The sequence below is a fragment of the Drosophila mauritiana genome, chromosome X (genome assembly GCF_004382145.1).
Source record: "Drosophila mauritiana strain mau12 chromosome X, ASM438214v1, whole genome shotgun sequence".
NCBI lineage: Eukaryota > Metazoa > Arthropoda > Insecta > Diptera > Drosophilidae > Drosophila > Drosophila mauritiana.
This window is the reverse complement of record NC_046672.1, coordinates 12,659,400-12,682,739: the sequence shown is the minus strand read 5'-3', so window position 1 is coordinate 12,682,739 and position 23,340 is coordinate 12,659,400. Positions and strand designations below refer to the sequence as shown.

The window sequence follows — 23,340 nt, the reverse complement described above, 5'->3', positions numbered from 1 at the left end:
AATGGGGTTTTTTTTGTCTCAAATTTATTCTACCACAATTTATGTTTCATTTCAAACTTGGTCTTTTTGTTGCTGCCGTTTTGTTTGGTTTTATCTGCACTACTGAAATGTTGGCCTAATTAACGCGGGAATTATAGACGTCTAACCGGAATTACCAACACCGAATATAGCCCCCATATCGGAATGTGTGCGATAATCAAGCTGTTAACATATTGTTTACATTTTCGATTGTCTGTAACAATTAATCAAATAGAATCAATACCTATTTGCACACTTGTTGGGCATTGTAATCACACACACATACATACAACGTGCTTATTTGCCTTCTTTTTTTTTCAGTTATCACCTTGAAGGGGTTTATCAATTTCGCCAGCACATAAAGATGTTATCTTGGAAAACCGTTTAGAGGTGAGTCAACCGTATAAATGTGATTTAAGCCTTTTAGAGTGCCCACGCGTTGAACTTTTCTTTCAATACTTGAACTTTATTTATTAGTAGGGCCCAACGGTTAGGGTAAATATGTATAAGTATGTATATTTTTCGAATAGATTGTGCATTGAATAAATTGATTAAAATACCTTATTTGATTTCGCCCAAACCAATCGCGCTCTCAATATAAACTTTCCACTTAAGTTGTCTTCAGCTTTGGTTCACCACCATCGTTCGACAGTTCAATTGAGTTTTGTGGTTAGACACCCCACTTAACTGACTTTGTAATTACGCGCGGACAAAGTAATTAATTAAGTTCGGCTAATGCATACGTTAAGCGAGTAAAACCCGCCGATTGACAAAGTTGCGCCCACAATAACAGCAAATACATCGAGTTGCCGCTGGGTGGTACGAGTAATGCACCTTAGTACACACACATTCATCAAGGGCGTTTTGAAATTCGCTTTGAATACGTCTGATTAAGTCTTTACGCGTGACATTGAGAGATGATGGCACCACACCGTGGTGATAATAAAAGTTGGACAAAGGCGGCAACCAATCATATGTATTAGACAATCTATTAAAGAAGTTAATCAATTAGGACGCCAAATTACAATATAAGTTTTAAATAAATATTTTTTAATGCTATCTTGTTTTGAAATTTCAAAGGTTATTAAGCTTTAAGTTATAAGCAAAAATATTACGCATTTAAACAACATGACATTAGTTGGTAAATATATACATATGAATATATATATATATAAATATGTACTGATATTTAATAATTTGTCATGGCATTACCAAGTTTACCCCAACTTTTAACCATTGCAATAGCTGTCTTTGTATTTTGTATTGCCGTGTTGCAATTTATGTTGGTGCTGCCGCTTGTGTCTGTTGCATTGTTGTCAGCGTGGAGTTGCGTGCTCATTGACGTCACGGGGGGTTGGCGGTGGTGTTGCATGTTGCACGAACACACAGGCAGTGTGGCCCCCACTTTGTGTCCAGCACTCAAGTAAGCAGGTCAGCGGTTCTTGCGGTTTAACTCACTTCGAAAGCACCACCGCCGCCAAAACAGTACCGAACCACCCATCTGCACCACCCATACTTCAGCTCGGCGGGCTTGTGGTTATGTTCAAGTTTTCCAAACACACACAAAACCTTAAACCCCATCGCACAGAACACAAAACACAAAACACGCCGCGATTATGCAATTTTATTCGCATATTTTTTGCTGCTTGTTACCTGTAACCCGAAATTGATTTTGATGAGAGTCCCCAGGTGAGTCCAGGTGTTGGTCAAACAGAAAGCGAGAGATCAATTGCAATTAACCAAATACATACATATGTATGCCAGCAGTGAGCAAAGGCAAACAGACCAATAAATAAATAAATAAATAAATAAATATGCATGAAACACAGAAGCTGCGGATGAAGCCAGAGAATTTGCAATCGAATCCTTGGACAGCAGTCCATAAATTAATAAACGATCTGTCATGTTCTCGATTCCGTGAAACAAATTGGAATGAAAATTAAAATGTAAAATATATGTATAAAACTTATTATTCTAACAATTCGCATTTCATATTGGCCTCAATTCAGTTAAATTATATTTAATAATTATTATTGCCCTTCATAAATTATTTACTTTACGCATCTTACTCATTTTTTTATAACAATAAGCTCATATTTAATTACAATTTGTCTGTTAAAAAATGCATATTTTATATGTATAACACGCTTAACAATTTTTGAGGAATATCATAAAAGCCCGAATATATTTGGTTTTCCCGTTTTTCATCTATCAAAGCAAAACCAGTAAATTGGGAATTTCCTTTATTCTCTCGCTTATTGATATTAAAAGGGGTTTTCGTTATGGAAATGGGCAAGCCCCTGCCAACTTTGTATTTTCTTTTTTGCGGCTTGTTGACTTGCCCCGCTAATAATTGCCAAGAACGCGCGAGGAAAGGCAAACAAATTTACAAAACTGGCTGCCTGTCCGTACGTCCGTCCGTTTGTCCGTCCGTCCGTTCGTCTGGAAGTCGGAAAGCCGGGAAGCCGGGAAGCCGGAAAGTCTGAAGTCTGTCCGCCGTAGTCAGCAAGTCTGGCAGTTAGCGCCTCAGTCGACGGGTCCGGGAAAAGTCACGTTTTGCATTTCGGTTTCGGTTTTTGAGCCACCTCCCTCCCCCGTGTGATGTGACCCCCTCCCCCCCTGATTGCCGTGATTCGCTGCAAGTGACAAATGATAATACCCCGGGGAATATGGTTGGGCCAATAAAGCACTTCATACGAATCGAGAGCACTTTATTAAAATATATTTTAAATTCTTTGATGAATTTCACGGATTTTACTGTGCAGCAAAATCATATTTGTTTGTTCCCTTTATGGATTTTAGATTTAAATTTTAAGAAAAATCCGATAAAATATAGAGATTTTATTGCTAAGAAATAAAATCTTGTACTAAGAAATATTTATTCTTATTTTTGGATACAGCTACAAAGTATTTTTATGAATATAATAATAAAATATATACTAAAAAGAAATATGCATTGAAAATCCGTAATAATCGAAACAAAGGGTAATTTGTGTGGCGATCATATTCGTTGAGTTTCTGTTGCTTGTTTACTTTTTTGAGATGTTCTGAGCGCCAACGCGAATAAATTTTTACGTTGGCGTTCATTTCGGAAATCTTTTATTGTATGTGCTTGTGTGTGTGTGTGGGTGTGTGCTCATCATGAACAATTGAAAGGCATAAATGTGTACTACGGTTTGCTGATAGCTATCTTTGCGGAAAAATGCCAGTGACAACATTGCGTATGCGCAATTTCTGTGCCACAAGAGATGCAATCTCTCTATCCGGCCATTTGATTGTGACTGCTGCAAAAAGGATATTGCAGGATGGCAGTGCTTGAGTGTGTGAGTGTGCATGGAACTCAGAAAATATACTAGTTCAAAAGTGGGAGGGGAAATATAGAAGGAAAGTGGAGGAAAGAAATGCACACAGAACTCGAGAACAGAACCCAGAATGCCATCCTCAAAAATGTTGTGATCCAAAAATGTTTTGACTTTTGTTTACTTAAATGAAACATGGAGTGTGTGTGTGTGTGTGTGCAATGTATGAGTGCGTGTGGGTGAGTGGGTGCTACAAAATTTGTAATAAACCAAAGTCAAAGAGCGTTTAATTTGGCATTTTCCTAAAGCAATTCGATTCGATTCGTCTCGTTTCGATTGGATTGCAAATACCGGAACATGGGAATTAATAGCCAGTTCATTTCGATTATTTTTTCCAAGGATATTTTTCGTTGGCTTGGTTTTTGATTTGTCCTGCAATTCATATTGTGGAGTATAAATCTATAGAATATCCGAAGATAAATATAATCCATTTAATAGCTTAAGGCGTTATACTTTAATGCAGAAGTTTAGCCTTAAATGTTTATATTGCTGATATTATTTTAATGTTTCGTTAGGTTTTATTAAACATATATACCTTTTAGTATAGCCTTTTTCGTTGCATTCTCAGACATATATTTTCAGTATTGTTTTGTTTACTTCTTTGGATTTCTTCTTATACTTTGAGAATCTCCCTCTTGGTTAAATTGACATTTGCACGCAAAGCTGGTAAATTATTGTGCCAACAATGACAGCATTAATTGCCGACACTCACACAGGCAAAGATCACACATACAAGCACACACACACACACACCTTTTCACTCACAATCACATTCACATTTAAGGAACCGAGCCGTGACGTTGTTTCGGTTAATTTTTGCTGCCTGTCACAGGACATGCAAAAAGGTATTTTAATACATGTCAATGTTTGGGGTGCTTTTCTCTGCGAATGTGTTTTGTTTTCATACTCCTTTATTAACATATATGTATATAGCTTAGCTACGTAATAATTTATTAGTGGATATGTGGAAACCGAATATGGGTACTGCCGCCTGCCTCCAAGCCCCAGTTTCTAGGACCCGCGGGGTCTTCATCCCTCCCATATCCTCGGGATGTCCATCACTAGGGGCACCAAAGATTCGGCTGTCAACCTGGCTGCCGCAATCGCCTCCAGCGCTAGCCGCTCGTGGTGAAAACGAGGATTGATCTGCCTCTGGGAGTTGTGTGTGGGTAGTCGCCCCTCCGACCACGACATTTGCTGCGTCCTCGAATATCGCAGCTGGAGGTCATCCATGACGCTGTTGAATGCATCAGGGGGGAGAGGCTCGGGGCCAGGTAACAGCTGCAGATCCAGAGCCTGCCTACCTTTCCACGGACAAATCCGTTGGCTGCCATGAGCTCGACTATCTGGGTTGTGACCTCCCCGCATTCCCATCCATCACTGGACTCAACCTTGTACGGCTCGCTGAGAAGAGTCACCTCTGTCTTCAGATCGCGAACAGGGATGAGCAACTGCCACGGACGCTTTCCGGGATTCTCCTGAAGATCACTGCCGCCGGCTGAGCCTGTTGTCCACTTTTCCACACTCTTGGGTGTTGCTGCTCCTTATCGGCTGTGCTTCCCGCAGTGTGCGAGCATTTTCACCGGGCTCTCTTTCCGGTGTCTCCTGTGGTGTTCATCTACTCACAAATGCTCGATGGCAGCTCCATCATAAGCGAATGTGTGTGTGTATGTGCTTACGTGTGTTTGTGTGTGTTTGTGTGCGTCTGGTGCCTATGTTTGTGTTAATTGAGTTTATGTTATCAAAGATGTGCTTTGTTGTGGTTTTGACAGCGAATTTTGCGATACTTTCCCAACTTCCTGACTCCAAAATAAAAATTCATCCAAAATCGTCGAATAAAAGTGCTCTTGTGTGAACAAAAAAAACCGGTTTTGCATAAACATAATTGCTTCCTTGTTTTTCCATGGCAAATTTAACAAATTTTACTAAATTGAAGTGACAACATTTTTACAGAGAATGCCACCTTTAATCTTGGTTTGTATAAAAAACAAAGGTGGCTCCAAATTTTAAAAGGTTTATTATTATGCAAATAATATGTACTAAAATGCACCTTTTTCTATATTTTTAAGTAATTGTAATAGAAAATTGTTTAGTGTTGGAATTTTTATAGCTTAATTGCGCTTTTTGCATTTCATTTGTCAGCTAGAAATTTCGTCAATTAATTTTCAACTCTTGGCAGGGTTCTCGTTTATTTAGAAAGTTTTCCGAGGGATTTCCCCTTGTATGCCACTGGTGAAATTGTTTGGCTCACAAGCAGTAGGTTTTTTTCTTTTTCGTTTTCGGACATTTTCATAATGAATAATATTTTGTTGTTTTGGTTTCGTTTGGCTTTGACATGGGTAAACATTTGGCCAAGTCAAACATTTGTGTGGGGTTTAAAGTTCATTGCATTGTGTCAGGGTTGTTTTCGGCCGTCTCTTCCCACTTTTCCCGCTTTTCCGGCACTTTTTCGCACACATACACACACACACACAGACTTGCACACACGTGAAAACCCTTTTTATTTGCCTGACCCATGAAGACACACAGAAAGTGGCCTTGTTGTTTTTTCTCCTCTCTTACCCTCATGTGTGCTTCTTTTTTTCCGGGCTCCTTGCGCACTTTCGCTGCGAGTCTTGTGTATATATTGCAACTATCTGACCTCTGACCTCACAACACCCACACCCCCAGCCCCACTGGAAACACTCACATGTAATGCATTTTTAAATTTGCATGTGCTTCACCAGGCCCGGCAACAATGGCAGCTGTTAGTGTCTAACTAGTTAGTTAGTGCCACATTGAAGATGGTTGCCACGCCGCACGCGACTCACAAAATGAGAACCGAAGAAAACAGTGGCGAAAATCCTTACGAAAGTAGCAGGCCACACTGGAATGGTTCATAAAATTGATTGGCCACTTGAAAGTCACACTTTTCCTAATATCAAAGTAATTAAACAATAAAAGTGAGTAAATAATTTATGTGTTTTTGTTGAGGAGATAATTTGTGGCTCATGAAAAATTATCGTAGGTAATTACTTTCTTTTCTCTACCCTCTGCCTTTGGCGAAAGTAAATAATTAATGCGTCTTAGCCTTTCTTCTTGACACACTTATTTTGAATTTAAAAGAAAACACAATGTGAGCACCTGTGGTTAATATTAAATGAGATACTTTGAACCTAATCTCGCTAAAACATTTTATAATATGCAATGAAGTTAACTATTCAGTTCGGGGGAAATATTTCATCAATTCAAAGAGAAAATAGTTTCTTAAAATAGTGGCTAGAGTTTTCCCTGAAATATTTATGTAATTTTGTGTTTGTCGCTTACTTTCCTGACCACTTTTCATCACCTTTAAGTTGAAGTTTTTCCCGTTTTCACTTAACCTGATTTTGGCAAGTCCTTAGTCACATTATGCATGTCAAACGGAGAAAGAGGGAATTCCCTTTGTCTGCTTTATGCATTTGCTGTCATTTGCAACCACTGTGTGTGTGTGTGCGTGTGCGTGCGAGTGTACGAGTGTGTGTGTGTAAATATGGTGGTTTGGGTGGTGCAGATGGCAGTGAGGATTGCATTTGTTACGTCCACCAACAACATTGCACTTTGACTTGAACGCTGTTGCATTTTACTAGGTCAAAAGCAACGTCACCGCGTGCCAGGGTTGGCCCTCTCTCTTTCGCACCTGCTCCACCTATCTCTTTCGCGCACACCACTTGTTTGTTTGTGTGTGTTGTGTGTGTGTGGTGGCAAACATAAATATGGCGCAAAGGTGAAACTGTTGCACCTTTCTCCTTTTCGCTCCTTTGGCTCCTTGCTAACGGCCAGGCATAAATCGGTATCTCCGTATGTGTTTGTGTGGCGTGCTAAATTTCACACAATCCCTTACACATACGCGCACACAAACACACACGCATACGCAGGCGAAATAGCTAACTATTTCTAATTGGAGGTCCTTGCAGCTTGACTTGTTGACTCCGCTTGGTATCGCATTGCACGGTTGCAATCTATTCTATTTGCAGTGTTGTAAAATAGAGAAGGGGGTCTTCAAATCACCCATAAAAGTGTACAAAAGTCATTTATTTAATGGTGAACTCAGTGGCTTATCGTTGCATACTTTTAAGCACCTTCCATACTTTTTCACTATGTTTCGGATGCAGCAGGAATATTTTACGAGTTGCCCAGTTATGTTTCTTCGCAGCTCTTCGCATTTCCCGCCGCCCGTAAATCCCCTTTGCAAATTTGCCCTGTATCTCCCCGTTATGGATTCCAGAATCATGGACGGCAACCTGGCAAAGTTTGCCCCACGGATTAGCATTCCGCATTCCGCAGCTGGAATTTGAAAGATCGCAGGCAGAGATTTGAATCCCGGGCATCGGCAGTCGTTCGCTGATGAATTCCGGTTCCATTTGGTTAAGATGCCGATAGGGTGATTCAGTGCATTTGGATCGGGGGCTAAAATCGGTAAATGCGATTTTTCCGTTGCCACGAGCGCGTCCATTAGCAGATTATTCGTGGTTCTACGCTTAGGAATGTTTTCAACCGTTTTTCAACAGTGAATACTGAAAGGTTCAGCCAGTTAAAAACCCTAATATCGCTAAATATTGAGACCCAATTTTAGAATAAAATCAATACTCTTGTAAATATTTGTTGTGGTATTTGTTATATTTATATAGATATGCTTAAGAAGGTACAACTATACTGATGGCCACATCCTGGCGAATCCTTTCGGAACTGCACTAAAAGTTCAACGGCATTCAATTATGGCATCTTTCGCGGCCCACATCGATTTTATTTTTGTCGCAATGCGTATCTGGCCTTTCCTCCTCCATTTAATGAAATCGAAAATGCACTCATGTAAAATTCAATAATTTCCGCCGGCTAACTTAATTAAGCCGCCTTTAAAGTTGCAATAGTAGCCGTATCTGCTGTGCAGCAATATCATTTCAGGGAAAAAGCAGACAAAAAAAAATGGCAATGAAAGAGAGAAATAAAATTGCAAGTGACCCATAGGTGAAGTGCAGCATTCATTTGGTGTCCTGGCAAGTGACACTAACAGCACGGTGAGGGGTAAAAAAGTCAAAGGTGCGCGCACAGGATATGGAAAAATAAAAGCTTCCTTCGCATGCATCTTCCCTGTTTTTCCGTTTCCGGTGCAAGCTGCAAGTGATGTGAGAAACTAAAGAAATTGCAAGTTATATGCGAAATGCGAATGCTTTTGAGCGACTTTTTTCCTACCTCAGATGACATCGAATGCATATATGTACATATATGCAGATTCATGTGTGGCAATGCAGTTTCTTTGAGACTGATAAAATACGATTAATTAATGTGTCAGAATCATCCAAGGTAATTTTTTTTGTTTGCCTATAGGCAGATAAATAAATTGCTGCGATTTATTTAATGGCCAGAGGTGTTATTGTTAAACAATAAGTTTTTAGTATTTGCAATGGCTATAAATGAATAATATTAAATACAAAACTTACTCAAACAGTGATCATTTTGTTTGTATGTTTGTACTACTTAAATAATTATTGTTTCTACCCTCTAGGCAATAATAAATGTTGCATAATCTAACAACTTTTCCCCATTAGCTACACATTTCAACTTTTTATCCTTGCCATTTGGCCACTAATCCGATATCTGTTTAAATCTGCAACTCGGCTGGTTTGCTGTTGTGTGCTTTTAGGCGTGTGAGAAACAGTGCGGAGAAATGGAAAATGTGGAAATGGGAGAAAGTTGAGAGCGGGGGGGAATAACACGATGTGTCACCAATCATTTGTCATATAAAACTGCCACATATGTGTGTGAGTGTGTGTGAGTGTGTGTTGAAAGGAAGACATGATAAAATGGCCGCTTAGGCACTGTCAGCGGTACAAATGCAAATACACAGACACTAGCGCACACACACACTCACTCACACACACAATGGCACACTGACAAATGGGACAGTGACGAGCAACAATGTTGTCATGTAAATGTCTTCATTTTTTCAGCTCCATGGGTTTATTTTCCGCACCATCCCCTTTCCAGCACCTCATCCCCCCCTTCCTAGCCCGCATATCGATGCCTATCAATCATATGCAAATAAGCGATTTAAGCCAGCCCCGTCTAATTGCCATCGATTAGAGAGAGAGAGGGAGAGATCGAGCGAGAGAGAGTGAGGCGGTAAAAATAGAAGGGGAGTGGGTCGTGTATTTTTACACCCCAAACGATTTGCGCTGAATCAACATCACTCAACTGACTTGTTAATTGTCCGACGTTGCCATCAATTTAATTTACAATCTCTAATTATGCTACATCAATTTGTATTTGCCTTCGCTCAGGCCGAGCATTTAATTGAAATGCTCTTTGATAAATATTGCATATATTTCAGAAGTGTAACATGTTTACCTCTTAAACGTTTTCATTCGACTTTGCAAAATTCCAAGTAAATATAATCTAAGCTAGCATTTCAAATTGAACATGAAGTGGGTAAAAAGTTAATTAGTGGATAGCAGAATTGATTTAATTTAATATTTCTGCATTTTTATGTTGGGTAAAATCATATATAATTTGATCAATTCTTTAAACTGTTGCTTAAAATTGTTTATAAAAAATGTAATATGCTAAAATTGATTGTGGAATCTTAATATTATATTATTATATTATATATTTTCGATTTGGCATCTGCTTGCCGCTTTTGTTTTCGTTTTTTTCCCAGCTCATTAAGTCAACTTGAGCTTAATTGTTATTTGCCATTATTGACTTTGATTTGATTTGATTTGATTGATTTATCGGCGATAAGACCTCTCCGCCTTAAGTTTTGTATTTTGCTCGATTCCGATTTGATTGCATTTGCGATAAGCCGATTGACAATTGCGTGATTGACACTGCCCACACTCTTCCTTTACTCTAAAGTCTTATTTGCTTCTTTTTGCCCAGTATTTTCGCCCTCAATATCGGCACCTTAATATGTTTCTTATTTTATATACTTACATACATAGATTTTTTGCTACCGTTGATAGTTGATATCACGTTTGATGGAGTGCCCGACTTGGGTGGGACATTTATTGATGACACTATTTAGATGGCTACTTGTCGCCGTTGTCGCGACATTGCGTAATGTTCGCCGTCGTCGTCATTTGATTGCCTTTGATTAATTGCCGGTTGATATTGGGCAAAAATTTTGGGTCTAAATTCCAGCTGGAAAACGGAGTCGTTCTAATTGCCAAACGCCACAGCGTGTCGGCCATCCAAGGCATTCATCTTGCCACAATTTCCACATTTTCCGCAGTTTTCCTCGTTTGCTCTCTTCGCCGCCCACTTGTTTTCTTCACCGCCTTATTGACATTGGCAGCGCAAATATTTGGGATGAACCGGAAAGGTGTCGACCACAAAACACTTGGCTAACTCGAATAGGCATATGTAGTACCTCTTAATCGGATTTTACGGCATGGATTTTTACTTAAAACAATTAAAAACCCATTCGAAGCAATGTCAATACGAGGTATTTGTCTTATATGCCTAAATTATTAGGGGTTAAATATATTTTGTTTTTCTTTGCGAGTTAAGTTGTACTGAAAGCATTGTTTACTCAATTTAAAATTAAGGCATTCTTAATATAAAAAGAGACAGCAAAAGGGCGTAAATAGCAGGGTAGTAAAACAAATATTTCCAAAGTGAAAAAGGGTCTCATTCGCGTGATCAATTTGGAAATATAACAAACAATATCCTGAATCGCATTTCACCCTCGCAGTTGCCGCGTCTTTGCGGGCTAATTTGAAGTGATATACCCCCTTTTATTTGATGTACTTATATAATACATATATTTGACAAAGAACGCCCCTCGCTGGCGTAGAATGTGTTAAGTATTTGCCAAATATACATATTCCCGCCCCAACCACACATACATATATACGAGTATACCTGTGTAAGGGAATCCAGTCAATGAAGATTACGGCGACTTTTTTATGGTTTCATAATCCAAAAAGGGAAACGCTTGAAGTTGTAACTAGACCGCGGCATTTCGTGAAAGGTTGGGGCTCGAAAAAGGGAAGGTTTTTGTTGTTGTTTTTTGGGCAGGGGTTGTTTTTTTTTTTTGGCGCCCTTAGAGGCAAATGCCATTTGACATTTTTTGCCACCCCCTCGAAATGCGTTTCGCGTTTCGTTTTACGTCTGCCAACTGTGATTTGCCTTTTTGTCACATTAAATCTTGTTTATGATGCTTAAGAACTTATTTCCGCTCGATTAAATTGTCATAATGGCAGGCTGGGTATGCTCTTTTTTTCTGTTTAGTTGGTGGAGCTTTTGCTTTTACACACTTTTGAGCTGGTTTTACACCCGTAACCGCCGACTTTTCTCTAAAAGAATCTATAAGATAAATAAAATAAGCCATGAACAAATTATGAGAAGTTCGATTCGTTTCAGGCAAATCCCATATTGACTCTAATGAGAACGGGAAAAAGCTGTCACTGACGATTTATTCCTTCAGTTTCGATTTCATGTGATGCTTGAGGTCCTGTTTTCGTTTCCTCGGCAGCTAAGGGATGCTCAATTTGCTGCAAATCGTGCATAAAATTTGAGTGTGCAAATGCACACTCATTTGGCCTTCTGGACTCAACTCTTCTATATGTTCCTTCTCGATCGAGATGCCGTTTTTGGATGGCCATTGCCAAAGTCATTCCGAAGTACCCGTCGTCATAATCATCGCACGGCAGTGTGTGTGTGTGTGTGTGTGTGAGTGTATTGGCATGTTTTAATTAAACGAAATTGCTTGTATCCCATTGATGGCTTAATACGGGTCACATGTACGCCTATCGGTGTACATGAGCGTGTGTGAGTGCCTCAGTGCCCCAGTGTGCGATGGTGTGCGTGCTGTGTGAGCTCTGCCAGTTGAATACTCACTTAGACGAACAGCAAGAAGGACACGAGCAGGACACCAGGAGCAGCCAATTAATTTGGTGACAATACGAAACAGCAGCAGCAAATTAACGAATTGGAAAAATAAACAAAACAACTGGCTAACATACGATATAACATCAAACTGAATGGACACACAGATGCACCAGTAGACACTCAACTAAATTAGTCAATCATAATGGAGCCACATACATTTATTTCAATGCGAATTAAGCACAAAATTCTGTCTACTCTGCACCAGGAGAAAAAAAAGTATCAAATAAGTACTGAATAAAAAAAAATATGAAGTATCCTTAAGTATATCTCATTATTATCGATTGTTTGGTTAAAATGGCATATCTGCATAAAATATTCGACTGTGCATTTTATGGCAAAAACATTACCTTTCCTTATATTAAATTAAGCAACAAATATATAAATATTTGCTTATTGTTTTTGGAACAATATTAATAATAGTATGAGTATTTATAAATAAAATGAAAGTAATTAATTTGTATTTTCAGTTGATATTTAAATACCTGGTATTTTAGCACGCATTACACATAAATATCGATCACTGTTGTATAAATAGATATAATTAACATTACGTTTTTTTTCTTGTTTCAGGTGGACCTTTGAGGTTGACAGTACTGCAGGTGAGTTTTGGGCACATGAAATTATTAGCAAAGCGTTTTCCAAAAGCTACAAAATCAACAAAATGCCTTGCCCTAGCCATTCATAATTTATGCATATGCACCCCGCATTTTCCGCCATCGAAAAATGTTTCGAATTTTCCAAGAGCGGAGCCTGCGATGATAAGATAAACTTGCTGCACACTCCTCGCCGCCTTTTGTTGTGCGTGTGTATTGTACTTGGGGCATTGTTGTAATGCCATAACAATCAAGTGAAATTACGCTAAATGACACGCTCATTACGGCCCTTCGTTTTTGGGGTGGCTTCTTGTGGGTGACTGGCCGACTGGTGCGTTGGTTGGGCAAAAATCATTGCCTACTTATGAGCGCCTCGAACGGAGCAAGGGGAAGGTGGTGTGGGAGGGGGCGGGTTTTGCCCATTTATTATTTAAATATAAAACATACAAATAAGCGCTCGAAGAAACGCGTTATAACACTTTCTCGCACACACTTATTTGCATATCAGAATGTTCATTATGTTGTCAAATGAACAATAAATCAGAGAACTGCAGCCCGCCACTCGCACTCTACGTCCACCCGATAAACACTCGGTACTCTAGGCACCCCGTGTTTTTTGACACCCTACTTGCGGCAACACAAAATACTCGAGTGTTTTACCAACGTGGTGTTATTGTTACGAGTAAAAAAACCACCCGAGGCCTGCTGCGCAATAACCATTTGGGTGAGTGGACGCACAGTCAACGATCGGCCGCACGTCATTTTTTGTATGCGGGCTGCAGTTCTCTGGTCATTTTTTGTACGCCTAAAATTTGTATGGGAGGAAGCGTGACGGGTATAAGAAATGAAGGGTAAAAGGGAATACCCAAGAAAATTTTTGTGCTCATGTCTTTGCTCTTTGATGGACTCAATGGGTGCCACCCGTTTCGAACGGGCTTATTAATTTTTCAAACGTCGCTAGCTGAATACTCTAATGATAAATATTCTTACATAAAGTCTTTTTTGAAATGAATTTTGTGACATTATGTACATAGATTCGGCTATTAGCATTATTACTATTACTATTATTTTTACTATAATTTATATTTAAATAATAATAACGTTAATAATATATAATAATATTTAATAAAATATATATAAGATATAATAATATATATATATATAATAATTAAATTACGTATATATATATATATATTAATAATATATAATATAATAAAATATAATATAATATATATAATTATAATAATATATAATAATAAGATGAAGGGCATATTTTACAAAGTATTCGACAAAGTCTAGAGCCACGCCGAAAGTATAGTGTGTAAACGTATGGAGTGTAAAACGTATGGAGTTACGCATCTTGTCTGTGACTCGACTACCTACGAGACCACTCGAGTATTTTTGGAAACACCCGAGTATTTTTGGAAACACCCATGTGTTTAACGGTAAACCCATAAGTGTTTTTCTCACTCATCCCTTTATAGGCAGTGTGTGATCGGCACCCGCGACGCAGAGCACCGTATTGATTCGGGTGCGCGCACAACGGGGTGTCTTGTCTGCATGTTCAGATTTATACTGTGTGTTTGTAAGTACCCGCGATGTGCGTGGCGGGTAGCACCCGCACACAAAATTGTAGGGTGTGAGTCGAGTGGTAAAAAAGTGCCACCCTTGCAGTTCTCTGCAATAAATGTCAATGCCATCTGCATTTCTTTATTTTTCCCATTGTTTGTTTGCCAAAAAAATGGAAGATGATTCTGTGACAACGCTTTAAACGCTTTTATTGGCTCTTCAAATTGGCCAAAGGCCAGGAATATTATACATCGAGCGGCAGCAAAATGTATATTACGAAAAATATGCCAAGGCGGACAAACTTTGCTTTGACCAGAAGCTTTTGAAGTTTTTCTCACCAAAGTCCCTAGCATCGCCATTTCTCCCGCTACCACCCCAAACCACCTGCCCCTTTCCCCCTGGACTTTCTCCTGTTGCTGGCAGAGAAAGTGAAAGTAAAGTGTAATTAGGTTTGTTTTGCGTGGCTGTCTGCAAATGAAATGCCTGATGGACAAGCCGGGCCAGGATATTCAATGATTATTATTATTATTATAATTATTTATATTATTATTAGTATTATAACCAGGCGGTCGTTCATCAAATTTAAATTTGACTGGCATTGGCCAATTATCTTAAATAATAAATTCAAGTAGCAAACAGCAATTGCAAATAAGAATCCAATTTATTAAGGTTTCATAGCTTTAATATTGTGCTATAAAACTCGTTCGTGCGTGCGAAAAAAATAATGAATTTAATCTTTAATGGTGTCATACTTTGCTTAACTAAACAGCAACTGCAAGCCGTTGTCAGGATGATTTCAAAGAAAACTATTGAATAATACACCTGAATGGGGGGCCTTGAGTAAATGTGATGAACAAGTTTGCCAGACGCTAAACACGCTTTCTAAAAAAAAAAAACAGAAAATAAACAGAATAAAAAGAAGGAAACAGCAAACTAAGTTGAAGATGGAAGATATTCATAGAAAATACCGAAGACGCCGCGAAAAATGATCTAGAAATTAAATATCTAGCTTGAAATCAAAAAACGAATAAAATAAATTAAGAAAAAATCACTGCAAAATATAATTTACTTATTGTATAAAAGAAAAAACAAGGCATGCAAATGCATACAAACGTTTAATCAGCTAAGCAAATATAATACTTTTGGAATTGATAGTATATTTTTTTGGGTCTTAAACTTAAGACATCGCCAAATAATCGGCATAATCCAATTGAAATACTCGTTGCAAGCCCACAGCAAATAAATGTTTATATACTTTTTAAATATTTCCAATAGCTTGAATATTATTACTCAATCGGGGTGAAGCGAGGGCATTCGATCGAAGCCCAAGACCTGCGACACGCTATCGTTCAGATATAGATAAAGACGCCAACAAATATTGAAATCCGTTTGTCTGTTTGCTGATGGCCAAGTGTCGACTGTCGTCTGTTATCGGCCATAAATATAAATAAGCGAGCCGAAGTGCTTAGCACTCATTGCGCCTACGATACCATCAAAGGGTATTAAAAATCCAAGACGAAAAACAAAGGAACAATGCCGCCCACTTTCGCAATATATATAAATGTATTTGGCGGGGGGCGGGGTTTGGGGCAAAAGACTGCCATTCAAGCGACTCAGTCAGTCAGTTAATAATATTGAGTGAGCATATAATCTGTTAATAAGCGTTTTATATGCCAAAATAATTTGATTTGCATGTTGGGTCGCGCAATGGTTGTCGATTTCTGTCACGAGGCCTCCAAGAAAATGGGAAATTGTGCCGTTTTGGGGAACGGAGATGGGGATGAAAATGGTGGCATGCTTGAGTTCATGTAATTAACACGACGACCGAGTTTACGGCGGTATCACAATTTTCTTATGCTGCCTTATTGCCGAATAACACTCATTTTCATGGGGTTCGACCATTATCGCCTTTAATAGACTGCTCGAGTGTTGAGTTCATTGGCTTTATAAGCAATGAACAGATATCACAGGGTGGATATTGGGCATCAATGTATAAATAAAGAACAAAAAATATTCCTTTGATAACAACAACAAGACAACTTAACAAATGCGAAAGCTATGGAAAATCCTCGATTTCGATTTAAACGAAATCTCAATTAATTTACCTGCGCTTTGATTGATTTATTCGAAGAGGAACCCACGAGAAACTCGATACTAAATGTTGCCAAGCGATTCGATGGTCAATATTATTGCTTTATTAACCTGCAAGTGGAATTGATGCAAATGGACACAAAACATAAAGAAATACTCGGAAAACTTGGACATGTGTGGGCACACCAATTTCCGACGAAAGCTGTTTTTATTATTATTCGAAAGTAAAGCCGACCCAAAAAAAAAGAAAGAAAAGTAAGAAAAAAACACCGGATCTGCATGCCAAAAAAATGACCCAAATGACTGACCCAACTGACTGATTGACTGACTGACTTGCTGGCTGGCTGACTAACTGACTGAGTAACTAACTGACTAGCTCGCCAGCTGAATAAGTACTTAAAGCAATGGCAAACATTAGCATAAAGCTGGGCTATCATTTCCAAGTGCGTTCCTTGCTTTTTTTTTTTTTTTTTTGACATGCCTAGTGTTTCACCAGCTTTTCCCTTTCGCAATTTTCCATTTTCTTGCCGTGGTTGTTGCGCTTGTTTTAGCTGTCGTTGCTGGGCTGTGGCGAATAAGGTAAATATCAGGCTTACGATAAGTAGCGATGCTGAATATAAAATCCACTGAATGTACAAAAAAGTCCACACAAAACAGGCAACACGAAGTTTTCGTCCTTTGCATAGTTATAATAAAATTTCTTGATTTCGATTAAATTACAAAATATAATAATACTCGTTTTTCGGTAGAGCTAGTAAACCAGTCTAGAATATCTGAAAGGACATTCTATAGAAATACTCCAAATGACATCATGACATCTGATATGATGTTGTTTGGGAAAGTCCATGCAGCAATGCACTTTTTCCGGCCATCTGGCTGGGAATACTGGTCCATAAAGTTTAATGATCCATACACAACGAAGCTCCTAAAGTGAGATTTCGGCAAAACTTATCTTTGCCATTTTTATATATTATTTCATATATTTTTGTCTGTAAGCCCAATATAAAGAGTAGTCTCTTGCCTAATAAATAAATACAAATCTAAAATACAAATCAGCTGGCACACGAGAACAGCCAGGAGCGAGAAGCCACGAAAGCGTCCTCGTCCTCGGCGGTGTCCTCGCTAAATCTCAGGTGTGCAACAATGGCCACAGAAGCGCCAGCAACAACACCAACAACGCCCAAAAAGGATATTTTCGGAGGGTAACTCAAGGATACCCTTTCTTTCAATTGGAATAAATCAGTTACTTTTAATTGAATTCCCGAATAAAATATCGTTTGAATTATTAATTTCTTTGAATATTATCACTAAATAAGGAAGCTTATTAAGAAATCTAAAAAAGTATTTCTTTAGAAATTTATAAAAGTATGATAAACGATAAAAACAATAGCAAATGATATAAAAATATATGGACTTCTTGGAAGGATATCGACAGACAAAAACAACAACATGAGCATAAGGAGCACAACGTGTGAAACATAAGTAGGCAACTACTTCTCTCTTTCACTCTAGCTCTCTCCCGCTTATGCTCTCTCTTTCGCGCAGGCGCCCGGAGAGCGGGAAAAGCTTTAGATTTTCCGAAAATATTTTTTCCTCTTCTTGTTTTCCCTTTGGCTAGTTTCTTCCGTTTTTTTTTTTGTTGTCAAGCATTTTATTTTCGTATGCGTTCAACTTCCTTTTTGCCATTCTCAGCCTTGAAAGCTCAGGATGCCACAGCTTTTCTCTCTCTCCCTCTCTTCAGAAGCGGCTCTCAGCTGACTGGATATCCGTTATACGCTGGCTGTTCGCGATTTTGAAATCGCTCGGTTCGTTCAGTTGTTGCTTCACTTCAGTTCTGTTCAGTTCGATTGAGTTTTGAAGCGGTTGGTCTCGAACAGATTTCCCAGGAAGTGTTTTTCTAAAAATTGAACAGCCATTGTGTTGGGTGTGTGGTGTTGTTTGGTTTTAACAAATTATTTGTGTGTAATTAGAAACATTTGTTTTTTTTTTTTAATTTTCTTGAACAACGTTGCTGCCATTTTGTTCAAGTTGTCATGACTTAAACTAGTTGCCTAGTTGATTAACAATAAAGTTTTGGCGTTTCAGAAAGTTCCGACAAAGAGGCGATTAAAAAGTGAATTTTCAAGTTTCGAATGTTTAAATTTCAAAAAACATTCATACGTTGCGCTCAAAAAACTGCCTTAGGGCTGAAAAACTGTGCTACTTACATACCTGGTATAACATGAAAGGAGTTTTCAAAAGCCGGTTCTATAATACCTATTTTTGAATTTTGAAAGTTTCGAATATTTTGGATATATTCAAATATTTATTATTGAATAACTTTCACAAGAATTTTTAAAACGCCGAAGATTTTTCAAAAATCCTTCAAGCTCAACAGCCAGCCAAGTGAAAGCTTTTCGCACAGTTTGTGGTCCGCATTTAGGACACTTTCACTTGCCGCAGCTGTGAGCGAACTTTCCCACGTTATGGTTCTCGGATTTTGATTCGGAATCGAGTTCGGCTTTACCTTCGGCTGGTTAAATCGGTCTCGGTTATTGGTTAGTACGTTTTTGGGGTATGCAAACTCATTTTAGCTTTTGAACTCAGTCAGTTCAAATTTACCAGCGGATTTGTGCGGATTACAAAAACTATTCACACGCACACACGCGCGCATCTCACATATATCAGTCTCTCACACAAATACGAGCCATCAAACATACACACACCTACCGACACATTAACAAAGGAGCGGACTGAAGGTCCTTAAACGAAAGGAAACAAAACAAAGCGTCGGCTAGCAAATAAAAAAAATAGAAAAAATATATTGTAGAAAATAAAAAATAATATTGTCTGGCAATCGTGGTTCAAATCGCAGTCATATCGGATATTTCAATTGTTCAATTTTTTTGCGAATTATTTTCTGGTGCTACCACAGTGCGTATGTGTAATATCTGAGCGAAGAGTGCTAAACAAAAAGTGTGCGAGACCAGACGCCATTATCATCGGCCGGAAGGCGGGCAAAAGACAGATCATTATCGAAATCGGAATCGAAATCTGCACGAGAATCATCGATCAGAATCAGTCGTCTAGTTGACAAAAAAAAAACAAAAAACCAGGCAAGTGACCACGCTGCGTATGAGTAATATGTGCCACCCCTCACTTACTTTGTCCCTTTCGCTTTATTTTTTCGAATTCCCCCTCCAATTTTTGTTTTGTTTTTTGTTTTGCTCGCCGCTCTGTTGGCCCTTTGTTTGTTGGGGTTAAAGGCAAACAACAGAAATTAACAAAGGCGAGGGGTGCAAACACAAACGCAAACAAGAACGAGAACAAGAAATTCAAGTCAAGTGCTGCGGCAGTTCTAGATTGTACTTAGCATATACTCTATATATGTATGTGTGTGTGTGTGTTTGTGAGCGGGATTTAGGACTAGAACTAGGTTTATTTGCAAAAAAAAGGATGGAAACTTTAAAATCGATAGACATGTACTTTTGAAAATGCAATCTTGGATAAAGAAGCAAATTTTGTGGGTTTTTTTGTTATGTGGTTCATAAAATTGGTTTTTACTGACTGCATGATTTAATATTTAAAAGTTAAAACACTGTCGTTACAGATTGTTATGTTCAGAAATATCTGTTTAATTCTGTTGGCATGTGTACTGAAAGTTCTATGGGTCCACCACATCTGCTGTTGTAAAATGTTCAAAAACTCCCATCACATTCTCATATATTCAAATATACAACCATATTTTCGTTGTCAAAGATCGAAATCCGTAGACAAAGGCGATGTGTTGCACAGAATTTTATTCGCTTTAGCCATTCGAAGCGCAAATAATTACAAATAATTTGCATTTTGACGACGGAAACAGGTTGCTCCTCCTTTCTACACTCGCGAACTCTCTTTATGGCTGATGAGTTCTTCAAACTTTTTCATAATATTTTTAATGGTTTTCCACACTTCGCTGCTGCTGCTGCTCTCGCTGTTGCTGACAGGTCAAATGAATAAAAAAAACTTTTACAAAATTGATTTAATCAGAAAAACTGAATCTATTATGTCTGCTGCTTTCCATTCGGTGTATATTGTTCGTCATTGGGCTGAGCATGTGGAAAGTATGCAATGCACGGCATGAAAGGCTGTGATTACGTTTCTTAAATCCATGGGAAAAAAGGGGGACATTTTGCGTGTTCCAGTTGGTGGGTTGCTGTGTGTGTGTGTGAGTGCTATTAAAGGCCGCAAATTGTACATTAAAATACACATCATCATTACACACGTTTTGGTTCATAATTCTTTTTTTTTTCCTTGCAGCTCTTATATTTTTCCTCCTTTTTTTTGGGTCAGCGCTGTCAAGAGCAATCAGAGACAGGCTGGGCTTGGCCACTAAATAATCAGAGCACACTGCGAGAAAGTTTAGATGAGTGCCATGCGAATTTCGCCTATTAAAGCAAAAAACTAGAGCTACATCTCTTTGTTCTGCCCAAAGTTACAAGGCCATAAGTTGCACTTATATATTACACAATCAGCAAACTGAAATATCTTAGTAATTTAGTACACTTGTAAGGTAGTGTAACTCGTTTCTGAAAAGTTTCTAATATGTGCTATGACTTTTTTTCCGTGTAGATCCTTGTAACACCCTTTCGAGGCCAATTTTATACCCTTTGCTTTTGGACAAGCCTTTGACGGGCATGTCATTTAATGTGAGCCTAAGTGTAGGCTATAAATTTTTTATATGCATTTTAACGCATTTCAAGTTATGATTTTCCACCAGTGCCACGTCGCTAAAACACTCTCTCTCACACACATACACACACACTTACCGGCATAAATTTCATTTCATTTGTGTAATGAAAATGAAAGTGAATGCACATGTGTGTATGTGTGTGGATGTATCTATGTCTAAGGATATGACCCAGCACTAGCTTTTCTCTTTTTGGACGGTGGCTTAGATATCTTGCTTTAAATTTTCCTGCCTTTCCTTATTTTTTTCACATTTTATTGAAAGGAAAAATTCAATTTGGAGGGACCGAAAAATGTCCAAGCTCAATCCAACTGATATTTTCGATTTTCCGCCAGATGAGCCTTAAAAAGATATAACTGAATGATCCAACATACGACAGCTGCAAGAAAAACGAATGCTTATCACAAGATAAATAAACTAAACTAAATCAAATCTCTCTAAATTTGCCAATAGAAAACTATTCAAATAAAACAGCTGATTTGAGCTCTAAACGATTGGAGACTTAAAGTTCAAACGTTGCCGTCTCCTTAAAATCCGTAAAAAATCGAAAAAAAAACCGGAATAGAGCGCAGAGAGAACATAAAAATTTAATGAGACCAAGGCGGGGCCATAAAGTTAAATCCCCGATTAAAGGCAGCCCAGTATAAAGTGTCACCTTAAGATGGAATCCGATGCAATCAGCTGTTGGAATCCATCCCCCCATTTTGCCCATCTGTCCGTTTGCCCATCTATCCCCCCATCTGAACACTTGCTCCTCCGGTTTCATTAACTTGACACATAAAAGCTTTCGATCTGCTGCAATGATAGTTTTATTTTTGCAAAAAGCAGAAAAACCCAGAGAAAAGTCGAGGGAAAAGCTGGCGGAAAAGCCGAGAGAGGCGGTTGAACTAGCTGTGCGAAAAGGTGACTCGAAATACGTTTTCACCTGGATTTTCGGTGGGTGTTACGGCCATATCAACATACATACATACATACATACATACATATGTACTGATGCGTACCTTAGCACCTATAAATTTTTATGCATAAATATTAAAACGCTGGCGAGAAGGTCCGTGTGGTTTTCGATGTTCTTGAAAATTCCACTTTACGGGCGCAGTGTCCGTGTTTCGCTGCGAGAGCTTGTCAAGCCCATAAAATTATGGAAATTTTCTTGCCCTTTTCCGGCCATTAGAGCGAGATGGCAACGCAGTGCCCCAGACAGGGACAGCATCATCGACGACTGACCATTGAAATTGAGTAACTTGTTAGGCATTTAATGTTATGGCATCGTGGTGTCACTTTTCCCAGGCTGTAAACCGAAATGGAAGGGTGTTTTGGTCATATGTCCCCCACTCGGGCGGCTCACCCCCTTTTAGCGCCCCCCACTTTTCTATGGGTTTTTTTTTTCATTTTTTTGCACCTGTATAAAGTTGCGGCTTGCCAAACTTTCTACATTTCCCGGCCAACAAACAAAGGCAACTGCCAATCAAAACTTTGGCATTTGTTTCTATTTTGCGGCTCACTTCGATTAGGCCACCTCAACTATATATGTTTTGGCACTGAGAGAAAATATTTGAAACGATTATGATACCATTTTGATGTAATGTTAATGAATACCTGAGAAACTAGTATTGGTAAATTAAAGTGACTACAACAATTGCAGTGGACTTAGATACATTTATGGGTGTTGTAAATGGCCTTATTTTGATTTTTGCACTTTTCCATCGAATGCTTGCCAACACTGGACACTTTCCGCAGTGCCCTTCGTTTGAGTGCTGCCAGGTGTAGACACGCCCCCTGACAGGTGGGCGTCATCAGATGGGCGGGGGCGGAGGGCGTGGTCGCGGAAGGGTTGTTGGGTCGCATTGTCATAAACTTTCATCGCGACTGCTAGTGCTGCCAGTGCTGTGGCACTGCTGCGACTGCAGGACCTGTCAAGCGTGAATTTCCGTGCTAAAGATAATAAATGACAAAACCAATAAGCGAAAATACAGGAATACCAGAAACATCCGTGGCATTATGGCGACAGGTGATGGACGAGTGGGCGAGAGCAGTTAACTTTCGTGCTGAGCAGCCGTACGTTGAGTGCGTACAAAGTTGCAGCAAC

General features: G+C 38.8%; 1 protein-coding gene across 1 annotated transcript in view; it reads left to right on the top strand.

Annotated features, from left to right (window-relative positions):
* LOC117148314 (high affinity cGMP-specific 3',5'-cyclic phosphodiesterase 9A) overlaps nucleotides 1-23,340 on the top strand; it is a 110,036-nt gene that overhangs the window by 10,382 nt on the left and 76,314 nt on the right. Inside the window, exons 2-3 of the mRNA XM_033315643.1 lie at nucleotides 340-408; nucleotides 12,858-12,886. The gene's annotated coding sequence lies outside the window, so the exon portion shown is untranslated. The remainder of the gene's footprint in view (nucleotides 1-339; nucleotides 409-12,857; nucleotides 12,887-23,340) is intronic.